Source organism: Pristiophorus japonicus, chromosome 5 (assembly GCF_044704955.1).
Source record: "Pristiophorus japonicus isolate sPriJap1 chromosome 5, sPriJap1.hap1, whole genome shotgun sequence".
NCBI lineage: Eukaryota > Metazoa > Chordata > Chondrichthyes > Pristiophoridae > Pristiophorus > Pristiophorus japonicus.
In genome coordinates this window covers 110832292-110851481 of record NC_091981.1, presented here as the reverse complement: position 1 = coordinate 110851481, position 19190 = coordinate 110832292, and positions in this window count along the sequence as shown.

The following is a 19190-nucleotide window of genomic DNA, read 5'->3' as shown; positions in this document are numbered from 1 at the left end:
GCCAACATGCTGCTAATGACTGACATGATCTAAATCCAATCACCACACGACGTTTCCAGCCGCTGCTCATTCGCTTATTTTGTGGCCCCCCCACCCCACCCCGGAAAGTCTCTACGGAATCCAGGGGTCCGCGGACCCCAATTTGAGAACCACACATCTGGGAAGCTTACATTGGTGTCAGCAAATCTGCTGCTGAAAGCCTCATCCAATATCAGTAATGCTGCCCATGAAACTACCGGATTGTTGTAAAAACCCATCTGGTTCACTCATGTCTTCTGACCAAGGGCCGTATGGGCCGGAATGGCCTCCTTCTGTGCTGTAAATTTCTATGTTTCTATGTTTCTATGTCCTTTAGGGAAGGAAATCTGCCATCCTTACCTGGTCTGGGCTATATGTGACTCTAGACCCACAGTAATGTGGTTGACTCTTAACTGCCCTCTGAAATGGCTTAGCAAGCCACTCAGTTGTAACAAACCCCTGCAAAGAAGTATACTAAGAATAAAACTGGACGGTCCACCCAGCATCGACCGAGGCACTTAACACGACAAAGGCACACCCAGCCCAATTGACCTTGCAAAGTCGTCCTCGCTAACATCTGGGGACTTGTGCCAAAATTGCAGGGAGCTGTCCCACAGACCAGTCAAGCAACAGTCTGACATAGCCATACTCACAGAATCATAACTTTCAGCCAACATTCCAGACTCCTCCATCACCATCGCTGGGTATGTTCTGTCCTGTCCTATATGCAGGACAGAGGTGGCGGCACAGCGGTATACAGTCATGAGGGAGTGGCCCTGGGAGTCCTCAACATTGACTCCGGACCCCATGAAGACACATGACATCAAGTCAAGCATGGGCAAGAAAACCTCCTGCTGATTACCACCTACTGCCCTTCTCAACTGATGAGTCAATACTCCTCCATGTTGAACACCACTTCGAAGAAGCACCGAGTATAGTAAGGGCACAGAATGTACTCTGGATAGAGGGCTTCAATGTCCATCAGCAAGAGTGGCTCAGTAGCACCATTACTGACTGATCCTGCGGCAGTTGGTGAGAGAGAAAACCCAAGGGAAAAACCTACTTGAGCTCTTTCTCATCAACCTGCCTATCGCAGATGCATCTGTCCATGACAGCATTGGTAGCTGTAACCACCGCACAGTTCTTGTGGAGACAAAGTCCCACCTTCACACTGAGGACGCTCGTCCATCGTGTTGTGTGGCACTACCACAGTGCTAAATTCAGAACAGATCTAGCAGCTCAAAACATGGACAAAAGAGCTGAATTCCAGAGATGTGGTGAGAGTGACTGCCCTTGACCAGCCACATAAATACTGTGGCTAGAAGAGCAGGTCAGAGACTGGATTTTCTATGGTGAGTGACTCACTTCTAGACTCCCCAAAGCCTTTCCACCAACTACAAGGCACAAGTCAGGAGTGTGATGGAATACTCTCTACTTGCCTGGATGAGTGCAACTCCAACAACACTGAAAAAGCTCAACACCAACCAGGACAAATCAGCTTCTTTGATTGGCACCCCACCCACCACCTTAAACATTCACTCCCTCCATCACCGGCGCACTGTGGCTGCAGTGTGTACCAGCTACAAAATGCAATGTAGCTACTTGCCAAGGCTTCTTTGTTCTTTGACAGCACCTTCTAAACCCACGACCTCTTCTGCCTAGAAGGACAATGGTAATAGGCGCATGGGAACACTATCACCTCCAAGTTCCCCCCAAATTCACACATCATCCTGACTTGGAAATATATCGGTGTTCATTCATCGTCGCTGGGTCAAAATCCTGGCACTCCCTCCCTAACAGCCATGTGGAAGTACCTTCATCTGATGGATTGCAGCGGTTCAAGAAGACGGTTCAACACCACCTTCTCAAGGGCAATTAGGGATAAGGGATGGGCATTTAACCCACATCCAATGAACGAATAAAAAAAATCCATGCCATTGCTACCTCTAGACTTGACTATTCCAATACTCTCCTGGCCAGCACCTCATCATCCACCCTCCATACACTTGATCTCATCCAAAACTCGGCTACCTGTATCCTAACTCGTACCAATTTCCGTTTACCCATTATCCCAGTACTTGTTGACCGACATTGGCTCCCAGACGGGCGACACCTCAATTTTAAGATTCTCATCCTTTTCAAATCCGTCCATAGCCTCACCCCTTGCTATCTCTGTAACCTCTTCCAGCCGTACAACCCTTCGAGATCTCTGCGCTCCTCCGATTCTGGCCTCTTGCGCATCCCGGATTTTAATCACTCCCCCATTGGCAGCTGTGTCTTCAGCTGCTTAGGCACTAAGCTCTGGAATTCTCTCAGTAAACCTCTCTGCCTTTTTACCTCTTTCTCCTTTTAGTCGCTCCTTAATACCTACCTCATTGATGCAGTTTTTGGTCATGTGTCCTAATATTGCTTTATAAGGCTCATGTCAAATTTTGTCTGATAATGCTCCTGTGAAGCATCTTGGGACATTTTACGATATAAATTCAAGTTGTCGTTGTCATTGTGGTCACTAAGTGCACCAGACCTACATCTTGGAAACCAGTGGTGCAAATCCCCATCTAAGTCTAATGTAAAAGCAAATTAAGAGTTTGTGCTTCATATCAGTTTAAGTACGAGCAATTATAGATACTCTTTGAGCAATCAGTATCTGACAATGTATCAATTAAGCAAACTGATAAATTCATAAGAACATAAGAACATAAGAAATAGGAACAGGAGTAGGCCATACAGCCCCTCGAGCCTGCTCCGACATTCAATAAGATCATGGCTGATCTGATCATGGGCTCAGCTCCACTTCCCTGCCCGCTCCCCATAACCCCTTATCATCTTACCGATTAAGAAACCGTCTATTTCTGTCTTAAATTTATTCAATGTCCTAGCTTCCACAGCTCTCTGAGGCAGAAAATTCCACAGATTCACAACCCTCTCAGTGAAGAAGTTTCTCCTCATCTCTGTTTTAAATGGGCGGCCCTTATTCTAAGATCATGCCCTCTAGTTCGAGTCTCCCCCATCAGTGGAAACATCCTCTCTGATCCACCCTGTCAAGCCTTATATAGCTGTAGTAAGACTTCCCTGCTTTTATACTCCAACCCCTTTGCAATAAAGGCCAAGATACCATTGGCCTTCCTGATCACTTGCTGTACCTGCATACTTTTGTGTTTCATGCACAAGTACCCCCAGGTCCCGCTGTACTGCAGCACTTTGCAATCTTTCTCCATTTAAATAATAACTTGCTCTTTGATTTTTTTTGTGCCAAAGTCTATGACCTCACACTTTCCGACATCATACTCCATCTGCCAAATTTTTGCCCACTCACTTAGCTTGTCTATGTCCTTTTGCAGATTTTTTCTGTCCTCCTCACTCATTGCTTTTCCTCCCATCTTTGTATCACCAGCAAACTTGGCTATGTTACACTCAGTCCCTTCTTCCAAGTCATTAATATAGATTGTAAATAGTTGGGGTCCCAGCACTGATCCCTGTGGCACCCCAATATTTACTGGTTGCCAACCAGCGAATGAACCATTTATCCCAACTCTCTGTTCTTTGTTAGTTAGCCAATCCTCTATCCATACTAATATATTACCCCAACCCCATGAACATTTATCTTGTGCAGTAACCTTTTATGTGGCACTTGTCAAATGCCTTCTGGAAGTCCAAATACATCACATCCACTGGTTCCCCTTTATCCACCCTGTTCGTTACATCCTCGAAGAACTCCAGCAAATTTGTCAAACATGACTTCCATGTTGACTTTGCCTGACCAAATTTATTTTTCCAAATGTCCTGCTACTGCAGTTTTAATAATGGACTCCAACATTTTCCCAACCACAGATGTTAGGCTAGCTGGTCTATGGTTTTCTTTTTGTTGTCTGCCTCCTTTTTTAAAAAGGGGTGTTACATTTGCCATTTTCCAATCTGCTGGGACCTCCCCAGAATCCAGGAAATTTATGGTAAATTACAACCAATGCATTCACAAGCCCTGCTGCTACTTCTCTTAAGACCGTAGGATGCAAGCCATCAGGTCCTGGTGATTTATCTGTCTTTAGTCCCATTATCTTACTGAATACCACTTCCTTTGTGATTGTGATTGTGTAAGTTCCTCCCCCACTATAGCCCCTAGCCACTGTTGGGATATTGTTAGTGTCCTCTACCGTAAAGACTGATACAAAATATTTGTTCAGAGTTTCTGCCATCTCCATGTTCCCGATTACTAATTCACCGGTCTCGTCCTCTAAGGGACCAGCATTTACTTTAGCCACCCTTTTCCTTTTTATATACCTATAGAAACTCTTACTGTTTTTATATTTTGTGCTAGTTTACTTTCATAGTCTATCTTCCCTTTCTTAATCATTTTTTTCGTCATTCTTTGCTGGCTTTTAAAAGCTTCCCAATCTTCTGTCCTCCCATTAGCTTTGGCCACTTTGTATGCCCTTGTTTTTAATTGGATACCGTCCTTTATTTCTTTAGTTAGCCACGGATGGCTATTTTTCTCTTACACCCTTTCCTCCTCACTGGAATATATTTTTCCTGAGAGTTGTGAAATATCTCCTTATATGTACACCACTGTTCATCAACCGTCCTACACTTCAATCTATTTTCCCAGTCCACTTTACCCAACTCTGCCCTCATACCTTCATAGTCTCCTTTATTTAAGCTTAATACACTGGTTAGAGATCCAACTTTCTCACCCTCCATCTGAATTTGAAATTCAGACTGGACAAATCTGGTAGTCTTCAAAATTGAGTCAGTAAAGTTACAGAAGTTGCTGACTATTCCTGTGGACAATGTTATTATAAGTATAGTTATGCTTAATTTCTCATTCAAACTAGGAATTTAGTGTATATTAAAAACACATTTAGTATGACAATCTTACATTATAAATGCATGTGCAATCAGCATGGCATCCTCTTCGAGACCAAGGTGAAGGTCTGTAATACAGTAATGCTCCCAACTGTTTGTGTAGCTTTCAGGCATGTGCACGAGGCGGGCACATGTGAAGGAACTTGATAAATTTGCGATGCGTCATTTGTAATCGATACTGTACATCAAATGGTGAGAATGTTGTACCGGGGGGAACTTCTGTGAAGAATCAGTAGAATCAGCATTGAAGCAATGCTGATCAAAGCACAAGCTCCATTATTGTCATCACCTTGTTCAGATGCCAGCCAGCAAGTTTCTGAAGCAATTGCTGGGGAGATTTGTAATAATCAGTCACAAATTTTAATCTTGTTCCATTAGTGTTGGGGTAAAAAGGAGGCTTCTCTCCTTCAAGGTGGACTAACTGATATAGTTAATCGACACCTCGCCCAGCTCCCACTGAATAACGACCACGGAAGTAAACAAACAAAACCTCAGGTTTACCGGTTTTATTACGAGCAATGCACGGGAAGGTTCAGTCGTGGAACCTCTGAAATACAAGAGGTTTCAAGTACAATTATACAGGTTTTGGAGAAGAGCACCCTCCTACAAAATCCTCGATAGGTCTAATTCTATCAGCGAAATTACTTTAATTTGTCGACTCTTATCAAACTGTCTATGAGTGGTATATGCAATTGCCCATCTTCTATGGTATTGTTCCATGACTTGCATTTTGCCACAGTATAATAGACGCCTAAACTGGCTTCCTTATCTCTTCCTCAGAGACTTCTGATCAACAACTGCTGATTTTGCTGTTTAAGTATTACAGCGGTTACGGATTCAGTTTAATGCTTTATACATTTGTGCTATACCTACATAAGCAAGTGTTACATACATAGGCAATTATACAGACCCTCCTAATACTGATAAGTTCACTACCTTCAGCATAATTCTGACCACCTATATTTGCAACTCTTAAAATTTATCCCTTACAATTAGGAACCAGAAGGATTGGTTGGGAAGCTGGATTACATAGAAACATAGAAACATAGAAAATAGGTGCAGGAGTAGGCCATTCGGCCCTTCGAGCCTGCACCACCATTCAATATGATCATGGCTGATCATTCACCTCAGTATCCCTTTCCCGCTTTCTCTCCATACCCCTTGATCCCTTTAGCCGTAAGGGCCATATCTAACTCCCTCTTGAATATATCCAATGAACTGCCATCAACGACTCTCTGCGGCAGGGAATTCCACACATTAACAACCCTCTGAGTGAAGAAGTTTCTCCTCATCTCAGTCCTAAATGGCCTACCCCTTATCCTAAGACTATGTCCCCTAGTTCTGGACTTCCCCCAACATCGGGAACATTCTTCCCGCATCTAACCTGTCCCATCCCGTCAGAATCTCATATGTTTCTATGAGATCCCCTCTCATCCTTCTAAACTCCAGTGTATAAAGGCCCAGTTGATTCAGTCTCTCCTCATGTGTCCATCCAGCCATCCCTGGAATCAGTCTGGTGAACCTTCGCTGCACTCCCTCAATAGCAAGAACGTCCTTCCTCAGATTAGGAGACCAAAACTGAACACAATATTCCAGGTGAGGCCTCACCAAGGCCCTGTACAATTGCAGTAAGACCTCCCTGCTCCTATACTCAAATCCCCTAGCTATGAAGGCCAACATGCCATTTGCCTTCTTCATCGCCTGCTGTACCTGCATGCCAACTTTCAATGACTAATGTACCATGACACCCAGGTTTCGTTGCACCTCCCCTTTCCCTAACCTGCCGCCATTCAGATAATATTCTGCCTTTGCGTTTTTGCCACCAAAGTGGATAACCTCACATTTATCCACATTACACTTCATCTGCCATGCATTTGCCCACTCACCTAACCTGTCCAAATCACCCTGCAGCCTCTTAGCATCCTCCTCACAGCTCACACCGCCACCCAGCCCTTTAGCCTTACTTTACTGGTAGGATGAACAAACTGTTTCACTGCTGCTTTGAAGGATAGGCCAGTTCTAGCTCAGTTCCTATTGGGTGCAGGCCCCTGGAAGGCAACTAGTACATTATTAGCAACTTGCCACTAAATTGGAAATCTCACTCAATGCATGAATGATGTGAGGCATGAAAATGCAATGCCAGATTAGTAGGATGATCACTTTGGTGGATGAAGTTAGGGTGAAAGGTCATTTTAGGTAATATAGAGTAAGCTTTAACATGTATCTTGCATTTGCAGTATCTGACCTAGATGTTGACACTAAATGGGAGGGTACTGGATTCCTCAGTACTGATAGCCTCTATCTTGAACACAAAACTCACCAAAAATGAAAGAGATAAGATGAATGTGAGCTTCTCTGGTGGCTCAGTAGATGTGTAAAGACATGAAGTGATACTGAGTCATAAATGCAGGAAAGGTCCCAAGTTTAATCCTTCATGCCCTTCCTCCTTACTACATTGAAAATAAGATTAATTCCACAGTTTGTACTCCTTTAAATCTTCAATGAGGGAGGAATATGTCCTCAGTCAAAATCAAAGGGCAGATTTCCAGCATCAGTCACTGGCTAACTACCAGGAGTAAGAATTGAGGCTGATATATTTTGGATGCGTTTATTTGTACTAATAAAATGGCCACCATGTCTCTGATTGGCTCTCCATTATCACATGACCTATTGCTGATTGGTCCCCTTGGAGGATAAGCCACACACTGAAATTTCTTTGGAATGTAACTGTAACTGCCCAGCCCAAGTTCTGAGTTCTGAGTGGCTTTGCAACTTGTAATTCGATCCATTCTGACTTTAGAGGCCACAAGGCTAGATCTCAGATAACACAGCAAAAGCCATCGAAGACCAGGCAAAATCCTTGCCCCAGCGCAAGTGCTGCCTCCCCCAGCCGATGTCCCTTCTGCCCCCACCATAGATGGGGCATTGTGTGTGTGTCATGGATTGTTAACAGGTTTATTGGGTATGAAGTGTGAATAGTGACATTGTCGTGATTGCTGGATTTCATCCACTCCAACGATATCCCTTGTAACACATGCACCGAGCCTGCCGATAAATTGGGTGTGGGTGTAAAGGGGGTTGGAAAAAGTGATCCGTCCTTCCCTGAGTTCCTCTCTCCGCTCCGATTCCCCCCGCCTCCCGTGCCACTCTCTTCCCCCCCACCTCCGTGCCTCGCTCTCCTCCCCCCACATGTCTCTCTCCCCATCCCCCATGTCTCTCCCCTCCACCATACCTCTCTTTCTCTCCCTGCCATGTCTCCCCCGCCCCACCGCCTGCCGTCTCTCTCCCTCCGCTGTCTCTCTCCCTCCGCCGTCTCTCTCCCTCCGCCGTCTCTCTCCTCCCGCCGCCTCTCTCCCCCCGTCGTCTCTCTCCCCCGCCGCCTCTCTCCCCCCGCCGCCTCTCTCCCCCCACCGAATGCCGTCTCTCTCACCCCGCCGCCTCTCTCCCCCCGCCGCCTCTCTCCCCCCACCGAATGCCGTCTCTCTCACCCCGCCGCCTCTCTCCCCCCGCTGCCTCTCTCCCCCCGCCACCTCTCTCCCCCTGCCGCCCACTGCCTCTCTCCCTCCACTGCCTGCCGTCTCTCTCCCCCCCGCTGCCTCTCTCCCCCTGCCGCCTGCTGCCTCTCTCCCCCCGCTGCTTGCCGTCTCGCTCCTCCCCGCTGCCTCTCTCCCCCCTGCCACCTGCTGCCTCTCTCCCCCCGCTGCCTGCCGTCTCTCTCCCCCCGCCGTCTCTCTCCCCCCGCTGCCTCTCTCCCCCCCGCCGCTTGCAGGCTCAGAGGAACAATGTGGTCAATTGCGTGGCTCCACTTCCGGTTCGGGGTAGGAGGCACGGGGATGGGGTCCGGAGGACACAGGTGCAGAAGGAACAGAAAAGTGTTGGTACAGATACTCAAACTGATATATTTTCCACTTTGCTAGCCTCGGGACACTGGAATCAATTAGTCTGTATTGCTTAGTATCACATCATATGCCGTATTTTTCTAATCAATTTGGGGGGGGAGGAAAGCGATTAATTTTGTTGTAACATTTTGCTCCAACTCCAAGTTTTTACTTCCTGTAATACATTTGTGCAACTGCAGATGGCCTTCTCTATGTTGTTAACAAAGGGCTGGTTGTGAGGCTGGTGAAGTGCAGATCTTACCTGTTCCTATAGTAATGGCATGTCTCCCACTTATTCTTTTTAAGGCATGCCTACATTTACACAGCAGAGTGAAAACAAATCAGGAAAGGCATAAATGAGGTAAGGCTTTTGCCTAAAGACTGTTTGTAGTGCCATGGCTTCTGTATTTCCAAAGATGGCCAGTATTGGTGTAAGTTACTCTGCCAGCCCACCTGGTATTCTGATATTTTATGTGCAACTCAAGAAATAGTGGCGCACTATTGCAACATTCTTACATAACAAATTTTCAGCTGGTGACTCAAAGGTCTTGAGTTTTGTAGACATAGGTTTCTGTATGCAGTCTCAAGTAGACCTTCAGGGCTACAACAAATTGCATTTATATTGTGCCTTTAATGTAGAAAATATTCCAGGTCATTCAACAGAGAAGGAAAAAATTTTGACAACAAGCCTTTGTTGGGGAGTTAGGAAAGGATTTTGAGCAAGATTTAAAGTTAGAGAGGGAAGTAGAGATATGGACTAGTTTAGGGAAAGAATTCTAGAGAGCTCAGATGGCTGAAGGCTATTCTATCAAGAACAGAGCGGGGTATGTGGAATAAGGACAGGAGGCCAAATTGATAGGATTGAATGCTGGGATTATTATTTTTTTGGTTATATTATAAGTCTCTTCCTTTAATCTAATACTATCCTCAACTTCTCTTGTTAGCCAGAGTTGGACCATTTTTCTCATGGAGTTTTTGTTACTTAAGGGAAGGTATATTCGTTGTGAATTATTTCTTTACATGTTTGCCATTGCTTATCTACTGTCATATAAGAACATAAGAAATAGGAGCAGCAGTAGGCCATACGGCCCCTCGATCCTGCTCCGCCATTCAATACGATCATGGCTGATCCGATCATGGACTCAGGTCCACTTCCCTGCCCGCTCTCCATAACCCCTTATTCCCTTATCGTTTAAGAAACTGTTTATTTCTGTCTTCAATTTATTCAATGTCCCAGCTTCCACAGCTCTCTGAGACAGCGAATTCCACAGATCCACAACCCTCTGAGAGAAGAAATCTTTCCTCATCTCAATTTTAAATGGGCGGCCCCCTATTCTAAGATCATGCCCTCTAGTTCTAGTCTCCCCTATCAGTGGAAACATCCTCTCTGCATCCACCTTGTCAAGCCCCCTCATAATCTTATACGTTTCGATAAGATCACCTCTCATTCTTCTGAATTCGAATGAGTAGAGGCCCAACATACCAAACCTTTCCTCATAAGTCAACCCCCTTATCTCTGGAATCAACCTAGTGAACCTTCTCTGAACTGCCTCCAAAGCAAGTATATCCTTTCGTAAGTATGGAAACTAAAACTGCACGCAGTATTCCAGGTGTGGCCTCACCAATACCCTGTACAACTGTAGCACGACTTCCCTGCTTTTATACACCATCCCGTTTGCAAGATATCTTTTAATCTAGTTTCCCAACCTACTTTAGCCAACTCGCCTATCATACGTACATAGTTTGATTTATTAAGAGTTAAGACTCTCATTTCTGACTTAACTAAATAACTCTCAAACTCAATATAAAATTCTCTGGAGGCGAAATTGCATATTGACCCGTTTGGGGGCAGTAACCTTCGTGAGGCGAGCCCCGCGACCTAAATTGGGGTTACCACTCCCGAGAGGAAGTGGAGCACAATGTCGGACAGTTCACATCCTGTCGGGGGCGAGTCTAGGCCATCGGGGATGAGGGGTGCCATGACCACAGCCCAGCACTGAAGCAAAGTGTCAGACTGCACCATCGCAGCACGGACCCCGTGAAAAATCACACAGAGGCCGGACCGGTAAGTCAGAGGACAACACAAAATGGCGCTGCTCGCATCCCCTTTAACTTTTGCCCCACTAGCGGACATCGCCCGCGACAGCCTCACGGGCTGTTGCCCAATCTCCGCCATGGGTCGAAAACAGGCCGCCGCAGGGCGAAAAGGGGTCACCACGCATGGTGATTACATCATCGGCAGAGGCGCAGCGGCCGAGGGTGCTATCGGTGGGAGCAGAACGCTACCAGTTTGGCGCCTCCGCTAACTCCCACCCTGGGTAAGAAATGGTTTGCGCCCCATTAACACTCCCTGGACGTGCTAACGGCAATCGCAAACCATGCGAATTTCTCAAACTATCATATTATGATCACTGCATCCCAGAGGCTCCTTTACTAAAAGGTTATTAATTAACCCTGTCTCATTGCACAATACCAGATCTAAACTAGCCTGTTCCCTGGTTAGTTCCTCGACATAATGACCTGGAAAACTATCTTGAATGCATTCCATGAACTCGTCCTCTGCACTATTACTGCAAATTTGGTTTGCCCAGTCTATATGAAAGTTAAGCTCTACCATGATTACTGCATTACCCTTGTTACATGTGCCTCTAATTTCCTGTTTCATACTGTACCCGACATGACACTACTGTTTGGGGGCCTATAAACCACTCCCACCATGTTTTCTGCCCCTTGTTGTTTCTTAGCTCCATCCAAACCACATCTTGCTTTCCTGAGCTAAGATACCCTCTCGCTACAGTCTTTATCCCATCCTTTATTATCAGGGCCAGCACCCTCTTTTTCCATTCTGCATACCTCTTCTAAAAGTCAAGTATCCTGGAATATTTAGTTCCCAACCTTGGACACTCTGCAACCACGTCTCTGTATGGCTATTAACACAAATCCATTTATTTCTATTTGTGCTATTAATTGATCTATTTTGTTGCAAATACTTTGCACATTCAGATATTCTCGCCCAAGGCCGCACAAAATGGAGGAAAAGCATTCGGGAAGGCGCCGACCACCTCGAGTCTCTACGCCGAGAACAAGCTGAAACCAAGCGTAAACAGCGGAAGGAGCGCACGACAATCCAAGCACCCCACCCACCCGTTCCTCCAACCACCATCTGCCCTACCTGTGACAGAGACTGCAGGTCCCACATTGGACTCATTAGTCACATGGGAACTCATTTTTAGTGTGGAAGCAAGTTATCCTCGACTCCGAGGGACTGCCTAAGAGGAAAAAAGAAGATATGTCTTTAGCCTTAACTTTTTTCGATTTTTCCCTAATGCCACCTTGGTCACTGATGTCCTGTTACCTTTGTTAAACTTTCTATCCCTTCCTGACCCATTTTTATCCAAATCACTACTCTGCTCTACAGCCTTGACATTGCTCTTACAGCTTTTGTATTTACCCTTTCCTGAACCCTCGCGTCATCCAGCATCCCCGCCCTCCCTTCACAAGGAGCCCTGTCTACCGCCCTAGTTATTTGATTCTCCAGGATATTGGTCCCAGCCTGGTTTAAGTGCAGCCTGCACCAGTACTGGTGCCAATACCCCATGAATCGAACTCCTGCCTCCCACACCATACTTTCAGCCACACATTTAACCTTCTAATCTGTTGGTCCCTATGCCAATTTGTGCATGGCTCAGGTAACAATCCAGAGATTATTACCTGTGAGGTTCTGTGTTTTAATTTTGACCCTAGCTCCTCAAACTCTCACTCATTCCCAGTTTTACCTATGCTGTTGGTTCCTATGTGGACCATGACAACTGGATCCTCCCCCTCCAAATTCTTCTCCAATCATTATCTGTAGATTTAAAAATCCTGTAGCCAGGAATATAGATCTGCCAAACCTGCCCCTCTTTCAGCCATGTTTCTGTAATGGCTATAATGTCATACTCCCAAGTGTCTACCTGTGCTCTTAGCTCATCTGTCTTATTCGCTATACTCCTTCCATTAAAGTATATATCATTCAGCACAGGAAGACCTCCTTGCTTACTACATACTAAGTCCTGTTTCCTCTGTCTTACAGATTCACTTTCTAGATTCTTGCTATCCAATTTCTGCTTTACTTCCTTCCCTTTTGAATTCGTTCTCAGGTTCCCATCCTCCTGCCAAGCTAGTTTAAACTCTCCCCAACAGCACTAGGAAAACTCCCCGCGAGGATATCGGTCCCGGCGCTGTTAAGGTCCAACCCATCCGGTTTGTACAGGTCCCATCTCCCCCAGAAGTGGTCCCAATGCCTCCAGAATTTAAAGCCCTCCCTCCGACACCAACTTTCCAGCCACGTGTTCATCCTCTCTATCCTATTCTTATACTCATTAGCATGTGGCGTTGGTAGTAACCCGGAGATTACTACCTTTGAGGTCAACCCTTTAATTTTCTTCCTAGCTCCCTGAATTCTTCCTGTAGGACCTCATCCCTTATTTTACCTATGTTGTTGGTCCTGATATGAACCATGACCTCTAGCTGTTTACCCTCCCCCCCCCCCCAGGATGCCCTGCGTCCGCTCTGTGACATCCTTGACCTTGGCACCAGGGAGGCACAAAACCATTCGGGAGTCACATCTATGGCCTGTTCCCCTAACTATAGAATCCCCGATCACTAGGGCTCTTTCATTCTTCGTCCCTCCCCCCTGTGCAGCTGAGCCACACATGGTGCCTTAGAATTGGCTCAAGCTGCATTCCCCAGAGGCACCATCGTCCTTACCGTTACTCAGAAGTGAATATTGGTTTGAAAGCAAGATGGACTCACGGGAGGACTACTGCGCTACCTGCCTAGCACACTTACTACGTCTGGTGGTCACCCACTTCCCCTCTACCTGCACGCCTTTAAGCTGCGGGGTGACCACCTCCAGAAACGTGCTATCCACCTAGTTCTCAGCCTCGCGGATGCACATTATTGACTCCACCCGCTGCTCCAGCTCCAAAACTTTTTTTTTCACTCCCTCACTTGAATGGCCTCCTGTACCACGGTGCCATGGTCAGTTTGCTCAACAACCCTGCAGGATTTGCCCTCATCCATGCAGGCAGCAAGAACCTCATACCTGCTGGATAAGGGCAAAGGATGAGGATCCTCCAGCACTGCACCTGGGGTCCCCTTATCTGTCTGTATTGCAGCCACACCTTCCTGGCCCTGACATCTAACCAGACCTGTACCACTACCTAAGCTAAGGGGTGTGACTGCCTCCTGGATCAAAGTGTCCAGGTAGTTCTCCCCCTCCCTGATGCACCTTGGACTCCAGCTCAACAACTTCTGAGCTGAAGTTTCTTGAGATGCAAGCACTTACTGCAGATGTGGTCATCCAGTATTATGATGCTCTCCACAAACCCCCACATTCTGCAGTTGGGGCACACCACCTGCACTACCATCCCAATATAACCTAGTTGCATTTATTTCATTAATTAATGTTTATGTATTTTACTTTAGGTTTTTTAACTAATTACTAGATCTAGTTTAATTATAAAAGGCACAGACTGGTGAAGGTTATGAAGATGGGGTAGGACAAGGTGGTATGCAATCTGATTCAGTTGAAGCTAACAATCAAGGAAGGAAATGGAATTGATGGAAAAGGAGTGGAATTTTTGATGGAGGTTCAAAGCAATGGCTTCAGTCTTCCTGATGTTCAATTGGAGGACATTTTGGCTCATCCATGACTTAACGTCAATTAGGCAGTCCAACAGCACAGAGACAGTCGTAGGTTTGAGGGAAGTGTTGGGAGAGGTAGAGCAAGTTGTCATCAGCATCCATATGGAGGCGGACCCCATGACTCTGGATGAAATCATGAGGGGCAGCATATAGATGATAAAGAGGAGGAGGCAAAGAATGAATCTTCAGGGAAACCCTAGAGTCAACTACACAGGAGCTGCAGAAGATGTCAGTACTGAAGATGTAATTTCTGCATTATGACAGGAGTGGAATCAGGCAAAGGCAGTCTGATAGAGGTGGACCCAGGAGGAAAGGCAGTGGGAAAGGATTGTATAGTCAATCACATTGAACAGGACAGAGATGTTGAGGAGGACACAGAATGACTGGATGGAGCTTAGTTGCTTCTCCACGGGGAGGACAGGATAATTGGAGAACAAGTCACTCTCTTACACTTCTGATTGACAGATGCCTGCGAAGAACTCATACCTGTCCGCTCAGCTGTGGGTACTGGGCAAATCTAAAAAGGACAAGAAAAATAATTTTAAAAAGGTTAACAATTTGTAATAATATTTCAGATACTTATTACTTTCAGTCACAAATTTTTCCAACTGTAAGGCTTTATTTCATTTCATCAGCTAGATGCTCTTTAATAAAACTCAGCCCAGTGCAGGAGGGAGAGATAATTGAAAATTGAACACCTGTCTCTGGGACAGGTGCCAGAATCAGTTCACATGTCCACGGCAAATGATATCTGTCCTACATTCATCTCTATAGCAACCAGATTTTTTTGTCATTCTTTCATTTCTTCTGTTATGTTTTATTTTTCTGTCATATTGTCCACGAATTTCTTTTATCTTTCATCTTACGTTTTAATTCCAAATCTTTGTTTACCAGACATTTTCTCTCTACATTATTTGCAAGATTAGCAACTTTGTTATTTATGCTTGATTTGAATTACTTTCTCTTTTATGGAACATTTCCACAACAGGAATGAGCTGAATCGCCCGCCCATTTGTTTTTATAAAGTCTGACATCATCACTCATGCAAGGCCCAGAATACTGTTTATAATGGAAACCAACCCCCAAATATCGCCCAGATTATCGGCGAGCGCTACTTTTGGTATTTCACCATATAGCGCCCAAATGATTATCCGCCCAAAAAGACGCTCAAGAAAATCTGCACCCACCTTGTAGTGTATGGAGAAAGAGTCAGACTGAACACTGTGAGCTCAAAGTAAAGTGTGACCTTAGTCTTTTATTGCAGGTCTCCAGAGTGCCTCGCCAGCCTGTGAAGCCTCCTTAAATACTTGTGCTCCCAAGGGATTATGGGATCCCTTGGGACTCCAGGGGATGAGCCCTCTGGTGGCTGTACAGAGTAAATACAAGTCCACATATATAACACACCTGACCTTGACGAGGAGGTCTGGACGCCATTTTGTAAATCGGAGGATGTTTAATAAAAGCCTGCATAAGTTGATGGGTGCACTGAAGTAATTTGTGAGTGATTTTAAGGGCATTTTAGAATCTTGCCAATCATCTAATCACATTGTGGTCAATTTCGAGTTTATATTGTATTTGTTGCATACAATTTACAAATTTATAGTGATGGGGCCTGTAATTTCTCAACCAGTATTAATGACTACTCACATGCTGCAGAGTAGAGATGGGAGAAGGTTCGTTGAAGAGCATTATGTGTCCAATCTCAAAGAGGTGGTAGACTGCTGAGGAGGAGGAGGAACCCTTACACCCAACGCATTTACAGGGATAAGCGATCATACCTGGACTTGTCCAATAACACGTGCGTTAGAAGGCTGCGTTTCCGAAAGGAGGTCATCAGTAAGATATGCCAGCTAATTAAGGGAGAACTGCAGCCCAACAGCACTTTCAGGACCGCACTGCCCGTTGAGAATAAGGTTACTGGGGCACTTTCCTTCTATGCATTGGGCTCCTTTCAGGTCTCAGCTGCCGTCATTTGTTGCATCTCTCAGCATGCCACACATTGCTGCATTCGACAGGTGACTGAAGCCCTTTACGCACGCAGGATGTACTTTATAAACTTCCCAGTGAGAGAGCTTTTGGGTTCTCGAGAATATCAAACTTCCCCAAGGTGCAGGGAGCAATATGCTGTACACACATCGCCCTGCGAGCACCTTTACAGGATGCAGAGGTTTACCGTAACCGAAAGGGATTTCAGCCCCTGAATGTGTAGCTCGTTGTCGACCTCAAGCAAATAATCATGGCAGTAAATGCAAATTTTCCAGGGAGCATCCATGATGCGCACATCTTGTATGAGAGTACTCTCTCTGACCTGTTTAAGAGTCGGCCACAAGGATGCTGGGGGATAAAGGATATGGCTTTGCCAGCTGACTCATGACCCCTCTATGAAAGACTCAGACAGAAACCGAGAAGTGCTACAATGAAAGCCATATAGCCACATGCAGTATCGTTGAAAAGACAATTGGAGTGCTGAAGCAGCACTTCAGATGCCTGGACCACTCAGGAGGCAACCTACAATACTACCCTGAACAGGTCATTGAATTAATTGTGGTGTGCTGCATGTTGCATAATCTAGCTATCAGGAAAGGACAAGAATTGCCAGATGTACTGCCGGTCCACCTCAAGAGAAAGGGGAGGCAGAACTGGAGGAGGAGGAGGACGAGGACCTCGGGGAGAACAATCAGCCTGGTAATGAACCCATACCCCCACCCCACCCCCCTACACCACTGGAAAAGCCCCATGGTAGTTATGTAGCTGCAATACATTTGCATCAGCAGCTCATAAATGAACCCTTTACGTGAACTTACGTTAGTGACAGTTATAGTTACATTACGTTATATTTCATCCTGGCCTGGCCATTGTTTGCAACCCTTGTATTGATGTTTCACCTTACGTTATTAGAAAACACGACACAACAATTGTAAAATTAAATAAAAATGTTTAATAATTTAACATTTGAGGTAAAACAAAATGTTAAACTATATAACACCCATCTCCCACCCCCCCCCCCCCGCCAACCATCACACAACAATAAATTTTCAATAATGATAAAAAATATATAATATAACAGTACAAAAAATCCCTCCAAACACACCCCCCCAAGCATTCAACACATTTTTAATAACAATAATAACAATAAAAACAACCACTCCCCAACAGTCAACAATTTTAATAACAATAAAAACAGTAACAAGAATAAGGACCCCCCTCCCCTCCCAACCGAGTGACTATCTCCCTACCTGCAGCCACGCTTCCCTCTACCTCTTCCATTCCCTATTTGCCCCCCTCGTCGTAACCTCTCCCTTTCCCACTTACGCTCCCCCTTCTACCCCCATTAACGCCAAGTCATCTGCAGCAGGGCACCTCGAGCTGCTGTGGGGGGGGTGGGGGGTGAAGTTGGCAGATTCAATTCTTGGGCCCCAGAAGAAGACGTTTCCGACAAAACGTCTTCCGAGTCAGAAGCAACTGCTTCCTCCTGACTCGCATCTGTCGACGTTGGTGGTTCCCGAAACCATTGCCTGCCGCATGACATCAACGGAGTCGGCCATTCTCCACATTGCCGCAACCATCTGTCCCATGTCCTCCCGAGATTCGCGCAGATAGTGTGGCAATGTTGCCGGTCAACCCACCAATCGCTTGGAGGAGCTCTCGACCAATGTCGACGCTCGCCCTTGACAGAGACACCATGTCCTGGTTTACATCTCCACGGGGTCGGCGTAGGCACTGGACCACTCGGAGTACCCTGCTGCAAGCTGCTTGGCCCCGCTACTTCATCCGTTGAAGATGACATGGCCATAAGTACTGCAGACCCTTCAGTTGATGCCTCAACTGGTGCAGAGGAGCACAGTTGTGGTTCATCCTCCTCAGGTGTATCTTCCTCCACAATCAGCACAACCCGTAGCAAGTGGGCTGATGCTGCAGGGGCCTCCAAGTTCCTATATTGTGACTGGGGAGTCTGGGGAGCTGGAACACATAATTGAGGCTAGTAGAAGAGAAAGGGAGGCATGAGAATGCTTATGTTGCGCAAGCAAATGTATGAGGAGCAAAACTACTGCAATAAATATGAACGACAGACGTTACATATAATTAACCTGAAAGTACAGGAGAGTACAGAAGCTGCATGCCTTACATTACATCATTCATATATTATAATCAAATGGCATTAAATTACTTTAAATTACCACTGGTTTACACATTACTCACGTGGCGCAACAACGGGATCTGCACCACTATGGGTGGCAGAGCGATTATGTGCCCCTACAAGGGCTGAGGCACGCTCTGCCAGGTCGGTTAACTGAAAAAGATCCGCAGACCCTCCTCCGGTCCGCCTGTGCTCCGCCCGATTCTTAGATATCTTCTTCTGAAAACGTGGCAAGAGCATGGCCTAAGCTAATTGCCTAAGTACTATTATGGAAACACACAGATATTGTAATCCACAATTAGTCATCGCACATGCTATTCATCGTTAACGTTATATGCTAATACGGTTTGTACGCAATTGATGCATGGTTATAACATCTACGTTCAGAGAAGAAATTTAATAAGATCGTGGTTAGGAACTATACGCGACACCAACCCCCTCGCCAGGAAAGGCCCCATCCACAGGCCGTGCCATTTAGCCCATGAGTGGAGGGAGCTGGGTTATTGCAATCGATGGAGGTACCTGAGGGGTGTGGGGGTGAATCAGGACTGCTGGTGAGCTCGGCAATGACAGGACCATGAGGGGAGCAAGCACCGTGTCCCTGAGCT